A 6,406-nucleotide genomic window follows, 5' to 3' on the forward strand; every position below is an offset into this window, starting at 1 on the left:
TTTTTAACTCTTATCCAATTTAATATCCCAAGGACAACCAGAACATACTGAATTCTTTATCTCTGCCCCAGATATCTTTTTTGTTTGTTTTTCAGCTTTTAAAGGGATATCATTGAATCATTTTACAAACTAGTTAAATGACAAAGGAATGAACTTCAAAATGAACTTTCAAAGATATCACTTGTGCTCTATTTCTCTAATCTACAGAAAAAAAAATGGAAAATTGTGTTAAGAACTCAAGAAATGCATTTCTATAAGGGAGTCAGTTTTTGCATGTCCCATAGTCTTGGTCTGCTCCTACTGATCAAGGAGAAAAGTCCTGTTATAGATAAAGGTAAGCAACACAGATGACTGTTAGGATGTACATTTACTCTATTGCCCCATCTTCAGGACATCCAGCTATCAAGTTCCATACAAGAAAAAAAGGGTTAAGCTTGCTCTATATATCTGTATTTCCCAGTCTGTGGGAGTAAAAAGGGTTAATGTCATCTCCTCTGGTTATTTTGTCTTTACTTTCAGACTACCATTAGGTTTGGGATGCATTCCAGGGAGGGATTTTTATTTAGCTAGATGAAAATCAGGAAACCTACTTTCTTGTTTTCAGCCAAATTAGAACCATCACTAAGGAAATATTTTGAGCTGATCAGCAACTGGATCATATCCTTCACATCAGCCTACAGGCTGTAATCTTAGATCCAGAATTGTCCTCTGTGAGTTGCTAATGCAAGGGAGAAAAAAGTAAGTCTCCCCTGTGCTGCCATCAGCATAAATCAAAACTTTAATTATTTTCTAATTGTCCAAGTATCATCCTGATGTCAAATGTTTTCTTACATAAATGAAGAGCTTGGACCCAATCTCTTTTTGACTATCCTTCTTCTTGCCATACTCCCTTTTGTAAGTAGTGCTATTCCTCTTCTCCTTCTGCAGGTAATTAAACTCCATAAAATTCAGGACTGAATCCAATAGTTAAATAATTCATTGTATATTTAAAAGACAAGCTGTACTCCTCTCTTATTGAAGGTACAATTAAAAATACATAAAACTTTAATTCATATAATGTTTAATTGGTGGGTTTGAAGCCAATTATGGCACCAAAGCACTCTTCCCCTAATTTAAAGTTTTAACTCCTACATTATTTTTCATTAAAAATGTTAAATTAAAAGATATTGTCATTAAGCATCAGAAGAAGCTGTCACTGAACCTAGCAGGTGGTGGCGTCTGTTAGCAAAACTAAATGCACTTTAGGGAAATGGTTCCCATGGACTCATTCTTTCTTTCTTTCTTTCTTTCTTTCTTTCTTTCTTTCTTTCTTTCTTTCTTTCTTTCTTTCTTTCTTTCTTTCGGATCAGCATTGTCAGTGAAAAACACCATTGAAATGCTCTAATGCATAGACCTGAGACAGAGAGTATCAAAAGGTGCCCGAAATAGGTAATGATATAAACTTAGTCTCACTTACAAGACAACAAAATTGGTCAACTTGAAGAAAAGGCAAATTTTCTCTTGACATCTGTGATTACCCAATTTAACAGCTTTCAAAGACAGAGGGTGGCCTCCATGTTTCTCGGCTTCCTTTGTTCCACTTCCCTGAAGATGTTTCACACACCAGAAAACTCTCAAGCCTCAATTATGTTTGCTCTGAGCATGGGAAGGGAGTTGGAGACTGGTTTGGGGAAGACAGAGATTTGATGATGTTTTGTCTTAATCTGGATTCAAATTAGGTGATAGGAGCAATTCATTGTAGAGATTGACCATTCCCTACTGACATTCACCACTAGCTTCCTATTTGAAGTTCTCCAGATTTGCACCTCTTTTTGAGATGATTCCCTGTTTTATTAATACTCTGAAGGAAAGGGCTTTATGAGAAAGGAACTTTGTTTATTGCTGCAGTGTCTGGCTAGTGAGACAAACTATCAGTTTTGTTGAAGAATTCAGATGCTTGAATAAATTCTTTATTCAGTAAATAAACATTTATTATCCACCTATTATATACTAAGTATTACCCTTGGAACAAGGGTAGAAATGCAAAAAGAAAGACAGTTCCTGCCCTAAAGGAGTTTCCAATAGATTAAGGGTAGCTGAAGTACTAGAGGATGGAAAATGAAGACTTGGCTGTTCTGGGAGACTTACTTAAATGTAAGTTGTGGTAGGATGATGATGAAGAAGTTGCTGCTGCTGCTACTGATGATGATAATAATAATGCTTTTTTCAGCCAGCTGTCCAAAACCAGGTCAAAAGTTACTGATAAGACCTGAGTAGAAAAGCTGATATAATCTTGCAGTATGATGAAGTCCCTTAAGGCCTGATGCTATTGACTTCTTTCCCAATTGATCTGTGGTACCAGAGAATTTTTTTTCTAGCCCATATGTTGTGTATTTATACTACAATTCAATTTCAATAATCACCTCCAGTCTCTCTGTTAAATAGCTTCTTGGTTGTTCAAAGGTATTTGAAAGACCATCTAGTCCAATTTTCTCTAGGCTAATTTATAGCTTAGACTTTGTTGTTAATCATTTCAGTACAAGAAGTGGTTTGCTATGTCCTTCTCCAAATCATTCAACAGATGAGAAAATTGAAGCAAACAGGGTTAAGTGACTCACCCACAATCACACAACTAAAGTGTCTAAGGATGCATTTGAACTCAGGTCTTCCTGACTTCAGGTCCAACACTCCACTGTGTCACCTAACTACCCTGACACTGGGGGTTACACTAACAGTTTTTCAAATTTGGTAGAAGCTGCCAAAGCTTGCACTTCACTATTGACCTTTGAAAGAAACTTGAGCCACCTCCTCCTAAGTAAAGGAATCAGTGTGATAAAGGAAAAATACTAAAGGAAATATCTTTGCTCCCTGGATTATCCTGTGACCTCTGATTTCCTTCTCATTGCTATCCAGTAGCTCAGCCTCTTCTGAGATGCAAATCCAAATTCAACCATTTTCCATCTCTCTTCTTGTAAGAACTGCAAGCCCTTTCAAATTGTTATACCTGACCTCAGTCACATTCTGGTATTAGCCTCTCTTTGGTCCCTCCCACTGACTCCTCCCAGTCTGCTGATCTTGGCCCTGGTGTGACCTTGAAGCTGTTCCTATCTTCTCTACTTTCCTTTCCCCCTTAACTGTCTTCCTATCTTTCTTAAACTCTAATCTGTTTCTTCAGTTGTTTCTTTATCCTTTCTTTTCCTGTATCCTTAACATGTTAATTAAAATTTATGACCTTTTTTTACACTCCTGGGTCAGAAAACTGTGATTTCTTCACTAGTAAACAAATCCCCAATGGTCTTCAAAAGTCTCCCCTCCAGTGGGGGAATTCAGCCGGTTCCCACTGGTTCAGCAGTATTGATAGTTAATTTTATTTTGAATTCTGCAAACCAGTTGTTAAAATGGCACTTGTAGTCTAGATTCCCTCAAAGATGAGCACCTGGGCAGCTGCCCAATGTGGATTTCAAAATTTACATTCCTTACTCTTTTTTAACCTTCTTCCTCTGCGCAATGTTTTCTAAAAGCCTGAAGTAATGTTTATTTCCTCCATAGGTGAAAAGAAATGATGAAACTGTGCTTGTAATATGTATTTATTCATTTCTTAAAACTCATTACACCTTTGATGAAATACTACATTTTAATTCCCTTATTTTTGTTAGATCAGTAAACAAATATATAATATGAAAAGAAAAAGTACCAAACGATCAGGGTGTGACAAGCTGTCATTTGTTTCTGCTTTGTGTTGTGCCCCAAATTCCCTCAAGATATTATGAGTGAGCTGGTGTTCTCTGAACAGTGAAACCAGTAGGAAGTTGGAACACAAGGAAACAATAGAAATATAGATTTCAAGGATTATCTTATCAACCATTTCGGAAGTCATGGAAGTAGAAGAAAAGAAGAATTAGAAGAGGTAGAATGAGTATTGGTTCTGCATATGTTCCAGCATTGATTGCTGTGGTCATGTGGCTGCTTTCTCTCCATAAAGGTACATATGTTTACTGTGAGTAATAACATAATCTAGTTTTGTGTACCTCTTTTATTGATCTTATTTGAGCATTAAGTGCATGAAATATTAAATTATCTTTCAGTATAATTTTTTTGTATACTGAAAACAGTCATTAAATCAGGCAATGGGTTGTTAATTTATTTGAATCCCATCACTGCCCCTCTCTGAGTGGTACCCACCTCCTTGGCACCCATTACCAAATGTACAGAACACAGATGAAACTAATGTTTGAAACATTACAAGGAAATGGAGTAATATATGTGATTCATATTTCAGGGATAACATGGAATAATGGACCTTGAAGTATGAAAGACATAGATTCATGTATGATACTGATACATATTGCTTATGCTAACCTGGTTAAATGACTTAATCTCTCAGTCCTCTAGGCAACTTTTGAATATAGGGAAATTTATAATCATAAATTGCAGAAGGAGTACTAACTTGAACTGACTAAGGAGAACTTCTTCATTTGGGTATTCCCCATACAATTAAATCACTGGTACAATTCTTATCTTTACCCTTATATGTCTTTTAATTTTGAGTTGGAAAAAAAATTATTTAACAAACTTCAGAAAACAAACTATAGAAAAACTCCAGGATGAAAAAGGGAATTATTTTGATTATGTTAAAAATATCTTGCATAACAAAATGTAATATAGTCAGAATAAAAAGGAAAGAGATTTTGGGGAAATTCATTGCTATAACTATTTAGGCTAAAAAACCCAAAGTAATTAAAATTTTAAAGAATTAATATTTTTGTAAGATTGAGTTCCAATGGCTCTCAGCTCTTCTCCAAGCTCCCTGCAAGGATCCACTGCTCTGGTCAGTCGCATTCCTGAGCCAAGATGGTGAAGGTTGGAGTCAACGGATTTGGCCGTATTGGGCATCTGGTGATCAGGGTTGCACTCATCTCTGGCAGAGTGGATGTTGTGGCCATCAATGACCCCTTCATTGACCTCAACTACATGGTTTATATGTTTCAATATGATTCCAACCATGGCAAGTTCAAGGGCACTGTCAAAGCTGAGAGTGGAAAGCTGGTGATCAATGGAAAAGCTATTACCATCTTCCAGGAGCGGGATCCCACCAATATTAAATGGGGAGATGCTGGAGCTGAGTATGTTGTAGAGTTCACTGGTGTCTTTACCACCATGGAGAAGGCTGGCGCTCACTTGAAGGGTGGAGCCAAATGAGTCATTATCTCTGCCCCTTCTGCTGATGCCCCAATGTTTGTGATGTCAGTGAACCATGAGAAATATGATAATTCCCTTAAGATTGTCAGTAATGCGTCCTGCACCACCAACTGCTTGGCCCCCTTGGCCAAGGTCATTCATGACAACTTTGGCATTGTAGAAGGACTTATGACCACAGTGCATGGTATTACTGCTACCCAGAAGACTGTGGATGGTCCCTCTGGCAAGCTGTGGTGTGATGGGTGTGGTGCTGCCCAAAACATCATCCCTGCTTCCACTGGAGCTGCTAAGGCTGTAGGCAAGGTCATCCCTGAGCTGAATGGAAAGCTCACAGGCATAGCTTTCCGTGTTCCCACTCCCAATGTTATCTGTTGTAGATCTGACCTGCCGCCTGGAGAAACCTGCCAAATATGAAGACATCAAGAAAGTGGTGAAGCAAGCATCAGAGGGACCCTTGAAGGGCATCCTGGGCTACACAGAGGACCAGGTTGTATCCTGTGACTTTAACAGTGACACCCACTCTTCTACCTTTGATGCAGGTGCTGGCATTGCCCTCAATGACCACTTTGTCAAGCTTATTTCATGGTATGACAACGAGTATGGCTATAGCAACCGTGTAGTCGACCTCATGGTCTTCATGGCCTCCAAAGAATAAAATGGGAAGCCATGGATGAATCTTCATCCCCATCCAAAAAAAAAAAAGTTACATCACTGGGGAACCCACATCCCTAACATGCGTTCCTCTACCAGGGATCCTGTGCCCCATTCGCATCCTTGTCCCAAAGCACCCCTGTAGTAGGGGGGAGAAGTCTAGAATCCTTTATTGTGTACCATCAATAAAGTCATCATATTCTGTGAAAAAAAAAAAAAGATTGAGTCCCAGTGGATAAAATAATAAGAAAAGCTAGTTTTCAAAAGAAGGAATATGAAGTCCAATAACCTTCTGAAATCTTATTTTAAAATAATTAATAATTAGAGAAATTGAATTTTAAAAACTCTTAGGTACAAAATTGCAATCATTGATTTCTCCAAGATAGTTTAAAATAATAAAATTTTATATTAATCAGACTGTTAAAAGTCAAGTACACTATTCTACATCTGTAGAACTATGAATTGTTATAATAATTTGGGGAAACAATATGCCAATATATAATAATAGTTCTAAAACTCTTCATAGTCTTTGACCCAATGATTCCCTTAATAGGGTTATTCCCTAAGGCAATTATTG

At 37.5% G+C, this 6,406-nt stretch overlaps 1 pseudogene; it reads left to right on the forward strand.

Moving 5' to 3' along the window:
- The first annotated feature begins 4,793 nt into the window (after nt 1-4,793).
- Nucleotides 4,794-5,961, forward strand: LOC141513937 (glyceraldehyde-3-phosphate dehydrogenase pseudogene; annotated as a pseudogene).
- Nucleotides 5,962-6,406: the final 445 nt, after the last annotated feature.

This window comes from Macrotis lagotis, chromosome 1, assembly GCF_037893015.1.
Source record: "Macrotis lagotis isolate mMagLag1 chromosome 1, bilby.v1.9.chrom.fasta, whole genome shotgun sequence".
Lineage (NCBI taxonomy): Eukaryota > Metazoa > Chordata > Mammalia > Peramelemorphia > Peramelidae > Macrotis > Macrotis lagotis.